We start from the raw sequence: 12,061 nt of genomic DNA, 5'->3' as shown, positions 1-12,061 counted from the left end.
TGCGTCCACATGGCTACAAGGGTCTGTTCATTATCTGCCCAAGTCAAGCCAAAGATCCATATGGACCCCTGTGCAGACATCCCCGTGTAGCCCAAAATTTGTGACTGTGCAGACTGTACATGCACCTACTGCGCATGCACTAGAAAAGCAAACAGGAGGCTTGTATGTATGTACTGTGAAGGAGCTCCTCTTCCTGCTGTCAGGCAGGTGCCATCATGTTCTCTCGTGTGCATGTGTGGGACGTGTCCGTGTATGCAGACAGCCAGCTGTAGTTTGGGAAACGCATGCACGTCCATGCACAAGTACAAGAGAGCAGCTGTCGGAGTCACCGACTAACTCCTAACACAGCAAAATGACTGACATGTAACTTAGATCAGACACAGAGTGCAGTTTCTGGAGTGAGAAGCATCTTATTCCAGTTGTTTTCTATAGGGAGTAATGCTTACACGGCCTGGACGCCTCGAAATTCAACTCAGAGCAGAAAAGTGTCCGATGTCACTTGCGTTTTTTTTTTTCCAATTGTGCAACTGGATGAATTCTGAGAAAGAAAGGAGGCCAGAGAAGGAGAAGGAACCTCTGTTTGTCTGTGTTAGGCTAAGGAAAGGCTCCGTGGTCGCCTCACAACGATAATAAAAACACACCGCTCTAACCTTATTTAAACTTACTGGCTTCAACAAAAAATGGCAGTATGGTGTGCCTCTGTCTGATCAGGCCCTAGCTGTAGTGTAATTGCTGCATTTTACATTGCAATCACTATTACTGATGTATTCACACCACTGTTAACATGTTTCTAAGTAATTAGTGAAGCTGCGTTAGCCTTTGGTGGGAATAGGCCACTTCTCCTCAGCAGACACTGACTAAAAATGGACAAATAACTTTACCAGTTTCATAGTTTCTTAAGCTAGTGATATCATCCCTAATTATATCCTTTAATAAAACCGCAGTTTGGGTCATACTGCGCTGAATGCATTTGAGGCCCACGCTTCTGTCTCCCTGTTTCCAAGAAGTGTCTCCATCCCAGGTGTTTGGCTAGCAGACCTAAATCACCCAAATCATCGTTCACTGCAATTTTTATTTTGCAACACTGGCTCAGGGGCCTCGTGCACGTAAAGAAAGTGAGGGTTTGTCAAGGGTAATTGCTTTTCCCTCTTTCCAGTTTTGCAACGAGAGTGGGTCCACTTGTTACTGCTGCTTTATCTGACTCAGACCTATGCGTCATAATGTTAGCACAAGCCAGTTAGCATCTACTCCAAACTGTCTCCCGAGCACTGCGGCGAACCCTCCCGAGGTTTATTGAGTGCAGCGTTATATCGTTAAGTCCGCGAGCAGACCACACAGAGCAAGCGAGGGTGTCCGTGTCCTCATTAAAACTCCGCCTGGGCAAACCAGAGACAGCCAATATACACAGCAGATAAGACAGTTAGCAGCTCGCTCAGATTTACAGCCGCCAGCCTCGGGGAGCGGGAGGATGAGGGGCGAGAGAGAACACGAGTTCATATATCGTTTAATGTCTGGCAGCCAGATGAACAAACTGAGGACAATCTGTGATTTAAAAGGGCTATAGAGAGAAAGAACTGGTGTGGAGACGGGGGTGTTTGACTGATAGACGGCAGTGTACAGATGGAGAAAGGCCAGAGGTGATACAGGGAGGATGGTAAATGAGATGGATGGAGTGGAAGAGGTGTAAGATGAGGGGAATGGGACAGGTAGATATCCGAAAATGAGATTTTAAATGATTGTTCAAAATCATGCCAATGTGTTGCTACTGTTGTAACAATATAAAATCTATGTTCCACATCATCAATCAGTTAAGCACATTGTCAGAGCAGCTGAAAAATGCACTCGGGAAACCACATTTTTTTTTAAATACTACAGCTCTCAGTCATTAGTTAACTCCAGTTTTATGTCAGAGTTTCTTGTCAACACCAGGAATCAGCCTCCTCGTAGCCCCAACTTGATCTCTCACCTTGTTCACATAAATAACCCTCCCTCCAGAACAGGGGTCAGCCTTGTCTGATCCACTCCGCTTTCCCTCCACGTCTCTTTTCTCTCCCTTTGATTTACATCCATCGTGTTAAAACCCGGGCATCCTGCTCTAGAAAAACACAACCTCTTAATTTCCCTGGGTAAATTTTAAGTGGCGTGGGCTCGTTCAGTGTCAGGTTCTGCGGACTCCCCAGCGTGCGGGCCCACCTAGTGTGACACCGCACCTCGTAAAGAAATCAAGCTCGACTTTTGGAAAAAAAAGGCTTTTCTCCCCGAGTGAGTGTTGGGTTTCACTGCCAGTCTGTGGATTCAGTCGCAAACAAGCAGCGCTAACGAAGACAAGGCGATTTAGCCACCTGAAAGAGGATACTCACACACACATACTGCAAAGTTCCTCTGCTTTCAATCACACATTCTCCGTGCACACTCATTTTCTATGGGTTAACATCTGCCTCAGTGTGTTTTTTTTTCTGACAATTTTTGACGGTGAGCGTGAAAGTTGCGACCTTCCCTGAACTGGATTTTGAACATGATTTTCTTGGCACTTTGCCAGCTAAGCAAAGCAAAGCCCACTATAATGCACACATTGTCTTTTCCTTGGCTCAATGTCTTACATACAAATATGCACACAAATATATCAACACATATTTGTTTACCCGCACAGACGCTTCCCAGCACGATGTCCCGGATGACTGTTCTCCGCTAAGTTACTGGCACTGGTGAAAAAAACCACAAATGTCATAAGCACGGACACAGACCACATCAGTCTTCTAGAATATGTTTGTTAAAACCTTAGCAGGGGCACCGAAGGACATGCATCTTCTGTATTGTCAGGTTGAATGAATGCACTAGTGATGCGTCATTATCTTGTCCCTCGAGCAGCGCAGTGATCCCAAAAGGGCAAACATGCCGAGGAAAATAAAATCTCCGCTTTGACCTCTTTTCGTCGTTAAGAGGGCAAAAACAAGACAATATTTCACCCTGTGTGTCCTTTCCTCGGGGCATCAGAAGAGGTGTGAGTGGTGATGATGTTTCTTAAGTTTCCTCTCTCAGCAGGCGTTTGCTCCGTTGAAGTGGCCTTGAGCAATCCGTTCCAGCACCAGCGGCACTTTTCTGTAGGTGATCCTGACCTCTGACACGAGGAGGGCCAAAGCATGCTCGAAGGCTTCATCCTTTTTTCTGTGCACCACATAAGTAGGTTAATACATATCCAAGAAAACGTGTGTTATAGCGCAGGATGATTGCTATTAATTTCAACATTAACTTACGCTGAGGTCTCACCTGCAGTACGTAGCTGAGTGGACCAACATAGGACAGATTCTAGTGTAATGTGGGAACGAAACTGGTACAATGTGGAATAAAGAGACAGAAAAGCTAACACCAAGCTGTACTTTAAGATGTCTGTGTGTACTGATAGAGTTGACATTATGAGGGTATTGTAATATTTATGCATTGTTAAAAAGGCAACATGGGCTAAAAGCAGTTGTCCATCGGCCACAGAGATCTGGGTTCTGGGTGCTGCCAGCTTATCCAGGTACAATGACTGAATACAATAGAGTGTTTGTTCACTGGGGGGAAGCCAGAGGGGGATAACAACGCTGTATTGACACCTATTGGGCTAAACTGTGATCAGAAAGACATTCAATCTTCCTTCACATCCATTTTAATCAGTTACAGTAAACGCTACATTGACCTGCTTACAGCTCGCTGTCTCAAATCACTACAATTCTCTCAATTTTCTGAAAAATCACACTTTTCTGTCAATTTGGCATGGCGGACAGCTCTGAATACTACAATGTAGAGAATGCTGTAGAGAATAAGAACAATAATAGCAGGAGCAAAAAAATGCTTCATCATTGAGCCTGAGAATAAAATATCAGGTCATGGTTCGTGAATTATTCCGAAATTGATCCAGATGTGATTTAAGAAGACAAGAAGATTTTATTATTAGCTTCTGTCAACTGTTGACTGTGGTTTTAACTGTGATTACCTGTGTGAGATGAGCTCCCAAAAGCTCCAAATGTGAGTCATGTAACACTGTTAATGGGAAAGATGAATGGGACTTTAACTCTATTTATCGAGAAATGCATAATGCAGTAAATGCAGTCCTGTTCCTATATTATACAAAAAAAACAAAACAAAAACAAAAACAGGATGATTAAACCATCTTTTCAGTTTCAGTTTTAGGTTGAAAGAGATGCTTCAGTCGAAAACTTTAATTCCATGTTTTCTTTTTAAATCTTAAGATTGAGTCATTTTCTTCCAGGATTTTGGTTTCAAGTTCTTCCCAGCAATTAGTCAGTAAATTGTCTTTATTACTCACTCGGCTCAGGGGAAATCAGCATTTATTCAATGAAATCAGTCAAATTAGATTACTGAACACAGTATTGCTGATGTGTCTTAAGGGAAATTCATTTTAATATTGTGGATTATAATGATTAACGATGGAAGGGACGGATTTGCAGGAATCAGCTCAGTGATCATTTTGAACAATAGAAGAGCGTTTAAGTAACCAAAGCCGTCATAGTTGTAAAATGGATGTTGAATGAGAAACGCCCCTGGTTTCCCAGCTTCGTTCTCTCATCCCCGACCCACCCACTGGGTGGGTCCGTTATTCCCACCAGGGTCACGGCGTCGGACGTGCCAATCCGTGAAGGGAACACAGGCTTCTGGAGCAAAAGTGCGTGTGATTAGAGGGAGAGATGAGCACAGAAAATAAACCTACCTCCACAACCCCTCTACTGTAACTGTGAGTTTTGTCTCTTGAACTGTTGCGTGCAGGAAAAAATTATTTCGGTGATGGCACGTATTCATTTAGCAGGAATGAGCTTCATTGTTGTGGAAAAAATGCAGATTTTTTTGTTGTTTTTTTTTCCCTCTGTGTGATTGATTAGGGCATGTAGCAACAAGGAATTCTTTGGCAGCGTTTTGGTCTTTGGAAGATTCTCACTTACACATATTTCAAAGAACACTCACACAGTTGATACACATGTCACCAGTAAATTATTTCCTTTTGCAACTTATCTTGATCTCTTCCTTTTACTATAAATGCCTGTGGGCATGTGAGAACATTTATGTGTTACATAACATAAGCATGATCGCCTTTACAGTTCGTTAAAATAACATCCTGTTGGTCCTCTTTGAGTGAGAGTACTTTCACACTGTTGTAGGGATGATCCTGCTCTAGTAATGCTTTAGTAAACTCCTTTTAAAAAGAGCTTGTCTGTGCCTACTGAGGAGGAAGACCTTTTAAAAATGGATTAATTCTTTTATTAGGTGTGTGTGTGTTTGTGTGTGTGTGTGTGTGTGTGTGTGGTTGCGAGCTTCAATGTGTGTGAATCCTCCCATGACCAGAAAGCCACCACACCAGTCGGCGAATGTTCGATCAGGTCGAATGTTGCTTCCCACACAGTGACTCATTACAGCCACATGTAAGAGGTCACATATTCTCCCAAAGTCACTTTCCAAACAAAGGCGGATTGGTCACATGGCAGACAGCATGTGACCGGCAGACAAATAGTGTTATGACATGTACATTGTTAATTGCAGGGCTCTCCATGGCAAAGGAACATACACAGTCCTGCCGGCAGGATGTCTTATGCTGTGATTATGGTTAAGGGTTGAACCTCTTGCTTGGAGGGAGAGGTGGTATATCATTATAGTCTAATGCAACATTATGTGTAGAGATATAATCTGTGCAAAAGTAGTTTTGAAGAAGTAGTGTGTCTTTCTCAGTGTGTATCTCATTGCCTCAGCTTTGCCCTTTGAACTGTGGTTCTATATTGTGTGTGTTGAATCTGTGTGTCTTTTAATCTCGCACTCTTGTGCTCAGGAATGCAGTGAATAGCTTTCTCTGGGGGTGGGGGGGGGGGGGGGGGGGGGTGGGGGGAGGAGTAGTGTACTCTACCTGCCTCTTTTACCTCGCGGGTTAATTTCCACGCTTTTGATTGCTTGGAATTCGAACTCACGCAGCGGAGCACACCTATTGAAATCGGAGCAGAACGCAGTGTAAACATGTTTCAACAACATACACAGCTTTACACCTCGCTTTAATGTCACGATTGGTTAACAATCGAAAACAGTGCTTCAAAGCGCTTTAGGTGGGGCATCATAACAGTGTGAAGTTTACAGAGCCAGTTTATGAATCAAGAGGTTTATGATGCAATTGTGGACCTAGTTGCATTTTATGGGTAAGGCCCTTTTGATGTCAGGGGAGTAAATACTTGTGGAGTGAGTTCGCTGAGTGCGTGCCTTACAGTATTCTTCATGTGGTTTCAGCAGGAAAATGTAATAGCTACAAATTCAGATTGAGGGTATCATTACAACATGAGACGAATCTAAAGTTGTAATAAAATGAATAAAAACGGCGCATGCTTTCAGACTCGAATCACCACGCAGCTGCGCTACGCGCTCGAAAGACGCACTTGCACACATGTCAGCTCATTTTGTACATTAATCATTACTTGTGAGGAGGAAGGAAAGGCAGCACTGCTCATTTGTATCAGAGGGTTTGCTTTTTCTGTAGATGAAATAGGGTCAGTGGACACATAATGAAAGGGTCGCTTCAGCAAGAAATACAGTTAAATAAATCCACAATTACCTCTGCAGGGCTCAAGCACCAAAGAGCGTTTGGCAGTATATCACCACTAAAATTGCCTTTTTTTATGTGTAATTTGCAGCCAAACATTAAGTAATATAAGTGTTTAGCAAGTCGTGTACCACAATAGCCAAGTCTCCTCATCTCTGTTAATAATAACAAGAAAACATGTACCACTGATTCTGAGTGTGAGGCCCACTGCATCCAGATGTCCTTCTGCTTGACAGCATCTTTCTAAAGGCTGTTTTATTGAAGAGGGGCGCGTCGAACCTCGCCGATGAGTCTCTCACAGCGTCACCAGCCGTGTTCGGCGCTATGCCTGTTCTTTCGGATGGATTTCGATTGGCTGTCAGTGTTTCTGTCCTTCATCAGATCGCTCTGGAAGGGATTCTAACGATATTCTTCATAACCGCTGTCGTGGTAGTTGTGGTGTGGATTTATAAAACGGTATATTTCTAACAGAAATATCTATATAACCAAATTTCAAGGCAATCCATCTGATGATTGTTGAGATATTTCAGTCTGGACCGAAGTGGACTCCGCCGTCCCTGCAGCCGTTCCAGAAACTGTGTCCCCTCTAATCGGGATAATCCATAGCAGCCACTGTCAACAGTTTTCACAGAGACTATTTGTTTGGCGGAAAGTATCCAGTGACAGCGCAGTCTTTGATCTGCTAAATTTAGAGGCTGGAGGTGGTCCAGGCATATCTAGGTTGTTAAATCAGCTTGCATTCATCTCAGCCTCACAATGCATGAACCCCGGGTCAAAACCTGAGGTCGGAGGTTAGCGTTTGCGAGGGGCAGTGCGTTCGGATAAGTGAGTGGCCGCGTGTTTGTGTTTGTGCTTGCGAGGATTCGTGTGTGGTCATCAACGGGCCAGGCTGGGAGAGTTGTGACAGGCCCACAATGAAAGACACACACAGATAAGGCGGTGTGTGCGTAAGGAAAGTGACTTTAACTTCCCAAACACACCTGGGAGATGTTCAGATAGAAGCTGAAACGTCAACAGCAAATGCCATTCATTAAACGGCTTGACAGTTCGGATTGGATAAGATTTTGCTTTGTATTCTCAATGAGGAATTTTACTTCTCTGGGTACTATTTACACAGAATTAAATTAAACAATGAGATTAGCTTCACTTAGTCCGACAAACAGAGACCAAGGTTTGTGTCCTGTCTCCTACTAAAAGTCAGCACTGGTTCTCTTTATTCATGTGAAATCTCTCCCTCACCTTAAAGCTGCAGTAACAAAAAACAATTCTAAAAGCTGTTTGGATGCTGTGAAAAACATGAATAAAAGCAGAATGCTGCCATGTGCAAACTAACTGTGTTTATTGAGTCTTCCTGAGCTCATGTAGTATCAAATCATGTGTTCACAAAGTGATGAACCACACTCCATCCTTGCTTATGAACGACTGAGCCAATCCAGGATGCCCCTCTCATACCCAGTCATGATCCTCTCACCTGTTACCAAACAGCCTGTTCACCTGTGGAATGATCCAAACAGGTGTTTTTGGAGTGCCACGCAACAAATGAGCAAATGACCACATTCTGCTTCATTTGTGTTTTACACAGCGTCCCAGCTTTCCTGGAGTCAGGGTCTACACATGGTGTGAAAGGCGTCACTTGCGGTGTCGATTCCACAGGGATTTTTTTCCTGACTCTGCAGTTTTCTTCAGCTCGACAAACCGTTTTAGCTTCAATGGCTCATTGTTTGGGTTTTACAACAGACTCAGATTCAGTCTCCCATCAACATGATTTCCGGCCGCAGCGGGCAGCTGTCTTCAGGAAAAAGCTTTGATAAACTTGCTGCATGAACAGCAGGCGGACAAAGTTGGTGGCTAGCAGGCGAACACGTGGAGTGTTTAGCTGCTAGAGAGCCAGACAGTTTACTCAAGAGTCGCTGGAGAGAAAAACAGAGCTAAAGGGTGAATGAATATTGGACATTGATCCAGTGGCCAGAAACACAACTCTATATGGATGCTGTTGTTGCTCTATGTCTGTTTAAATGCATAAATAGGCAACTGTCTGCCATAACATTCCTCACCACGGCTTTTAGAAGGTTGTAATATGTCAATTTTCTGTTTAAAGCATGTTGTGCCAAAAATGAAGCAGCCAAAAATCTTTAAGTTTGCCTATAAGTCAGTTTACAGGTCATGGGGGCTGCTGCATATGTGAAAAATTTGTTGAATGAATCCCTTTGCAGCTGCAGATGGAGATGAGCTGCCCAAAATCTGCAAAACTGGCTTAAAGTGATGTCACTTGAGTCGATGTTGATTGTAGCTGAAGACTACAAATCTGAAAGTGAAGAAAATCTGGAGGCGTGGCGTTAGACAGACGTGAGGTTACCACACCGCCGTTCCTCAGCTCTGTTTGAGGCTAGCCGCTCGAGGCTACATTAGCCGGTTCTAGGACAACACACCCAGATCTCAATGTGAACTATCAAGTTGCATTGTGGGCAGCGTAGGCACCAGGTTTTGATTGTTCAAATACGCAGATTACATTCAGTTACACCAGCCATCCATCGTGCAAGAAATTTAAAAGTGCCTGTCGAAAGAGCTGCATATATGCATAATCAATGACTGAGCTAAAGCAAAGCAAGGCTAATTTCAGCACACATATGTCGAAAAATGTTACATCTGCAAAAGTCTTTGACAGATTAGAACTTAAAAAGAGTCACAGAGTCAAATCTAGCACTTGAAGTAAGCAGTTATAGATGCATTTAGAAGAAGACTGGCCTGAACCCGTACTGCACCGGTCCTCTTACTCTCCTCGGTTCCAGTAACTCCCAGATCTGCTTGTTTCTGCTGTGTGACTTCCTGAACATGTGGTCCCTCAGCGCTAGTCCCAACATATTGGAATATGATCAACGTTGACAGGTCTAGCCTTTGGTCGGGTTGAAGTACAGTATATTCCGCTCTCGCTCGCTTTTTCCTTTCATTTTTCTTCTTCGCTGACCAAAGAGGCTTATGAACTCTTTGAACTGCTTGACTGAGAGAGCACAAAAACCGACTCACTTACTGGAACTGGCCGAAGGAGATAAACTGAAGAGAAGAGGAAGAGAGCAAAGTGATGAGGGGGTGGAATATGCCGCTCTCTGACAAGGAGGAGGAACGTGCGGGAGGCGAGGAGGGGAAGCCATTTTTCTTGCTTGTTTAAGCACTTGAACTTTAGCTCTCACTTCGTCTTAACGCTTCCACTTATCTGCTCATCCTAATAAGAGAGCAGGACCGAGGAGGGCGATGAAGGTCGGGTGGACGTGTGCTGCCTCGGCGCGGCACGCTCCTCACAGCTGGGCAGGGTCAGTTGTCGCTGCACTGATTGGCTGATGATTTATACCAGCGCTATCAGGAGTGAGCGAAGCCGTCTGTGGCGTCCAGTCCAAATGGTCGTTTTCTGTGAGGAATGGAGTGATATTTGGCAAACGCCAACTCAAACAGAAAGAGCTGCTTTGTCCCTGGGATGTGATAAGACGCAAAGATTCCTGAAGGAGTCATCTTTTCCAGTTATTCTTAACAGAACTGCACACATCCCCGTTCCTGAAAGCTGTAACAATAGATGTTTCCTGCTTTAAGCCCTGGCCTGAGAGACACGTACACAACAGGCCGTCAGCTTCGGCCCAGAAGAAGCTGCCTGACGCAGGTCACACACACACCTGACCTCGTTAATGCTTCAGGTATGCTCGTATACGTAAATGTGTGCACACGTATGCAGCTCGGTCACATGCCGTTGCAGTGAATGTTATCAGAGCACATTATCGGGGCACGCGGTGAAGGTTAATTCCTGGATAATTTCTAAAAGACTGGTGATGCGGTTGACTCCGATAGCTCGGTCAGAAACACCTTGCTGCGCAAATCACTCCCGTCCGCACGAGCACGCGCCAAGAGGCGAAGAAGGCTTCTCGAAATTGGGAGTGTACAAGGCGGAAAGGAGGAGAAGGAACAGAGAGGAAGAATGTGTAATTTGGTGCCAGGTGATAAAAGAGAGTGGCAGTGAGCCATTCGGCTGATTTGGTAATGGAATGCGTCTGTTACATTATACATTTAAACAATGTGACTTTCATCCTCACATGCTCCCTCTCTCTCTCTCACACACACACACACACACTCAAGTATAAAAATTCAGCTTCTGTGCATGTTATAAATATCAAAATGAGATCACAAAGACCTTCAGGATTGCATTTCTTTGACATAATAGGGGCCGTTTGCACATAGTCAGAACATTTAGTTATCATCTACATACATGGTAAAAATGTGTTGCTGCCCCCAAATTGCGTTTAGGAATATGAGTCATCTGAGCACAATAGAAACTAAACTTCCGAATAGCGTTTTAATGTATACAATGCAAATATATCTCTACATAGAAGTTTTCATTGTTAGTGGCGGGGTCTGCCATTTCTCCACAGGATGCAAACTGCGTACCTGCGCGCAAGGGATGCGGAGCAAACAACGCATGTATGTAATCCAGCGTTTGTTATTTTATCTCACTGTTCACTCTCTCTTATCTTCGTATCAGAGCTGTATGAAGTTACCGACAATGCTAACCAAACATTTGCCACTGCCGCTAGTCCCCGTTAAAAGCATTCAGCGGGGCGGCTTTTATTGTGAAACAGTCACGGGAAATGCGTTGTATTTGTCGTAGAGGTTAGCGCTGAAAATGCATCTTCAAAACAGGATGGTCATTAGTCTCTGTCCCCACAGCGCAGACAGGAATCACCCTGATTTCCTGGTTGCGTGACGACAAATGTGCGTCAGCGCGCAGCTCGATGCAGGGGAGGCTGTTTGTTGTACTTTTAGGAAAGGACCAAGTCATTAAAACGCATGTGTTTACGCATGTGTGTGCACGGAGTCAGCATAAAGTGGGATTGCACTCACACATGCGCTGCATCCACGGTAACCTTGGCCACATGAGTGCATACACACACAGGCAAGCACACACACACGCACACACACACTGAGTCAGCAGAAAGAGGAGCTTGGTGACACCATTAATGAACCCAAGTGTTATTCTTCAATTAAACGACGGACGGGGACCGAGCCAAGGAACTCCTCTAAGGACTGCTCCGGTTACATGACAGCCGAATCCCTCTCGCCCTGAAAGCTCCCTTTCTCCTTATCTACCACTCACTCTGCCCCTCTGCTGTCTTGCTCCATCATGCCTCACTTCTCTCCACTGTGAAGTCTCCTTGTGTCGCTCTTTTTCTTTTTTTCTCCCTCATTCCATTTATATGCACGGTATGGCATGAGTTGTAGCAAGCAAGCCTTAATATGTCAGGCACATAGCTGAAAACTTGTGTCATTACATACTTACCAGCTCTTCCCCCCACTATGGTGTCTGTCAATCTGTCAGTGTGCTGCAGCTAGACCCAACATTGCTAGTCCTGCAGTGACCTATTGGTCCAGCAGAGGGCAGCCCTACTGAGTGGAGGTATCACAAGCACAAATTATCTAGAAATATTAGAAACAAAACTACTGAATCTA

The sequence above is a fragment of the Chelmon rostratus genome, chromosome 18, assembly GCF_017976325.1.
Source record: "Chelmon rostratus isolate fCheRos1 chromosome 18, fCheRos1.pri, whole genome shotgun sequence".
NCBI classification, from domain to species: domain Eukaryota; kingdom Metazoa; phylum Chordata; class Actinopteri; order Chaetodontiformes; family Chaetodontidae; genus Chelmon; species Chelmon rostratus.
This window is presented reverse-complemented; position numbering follows the sequence as displayed.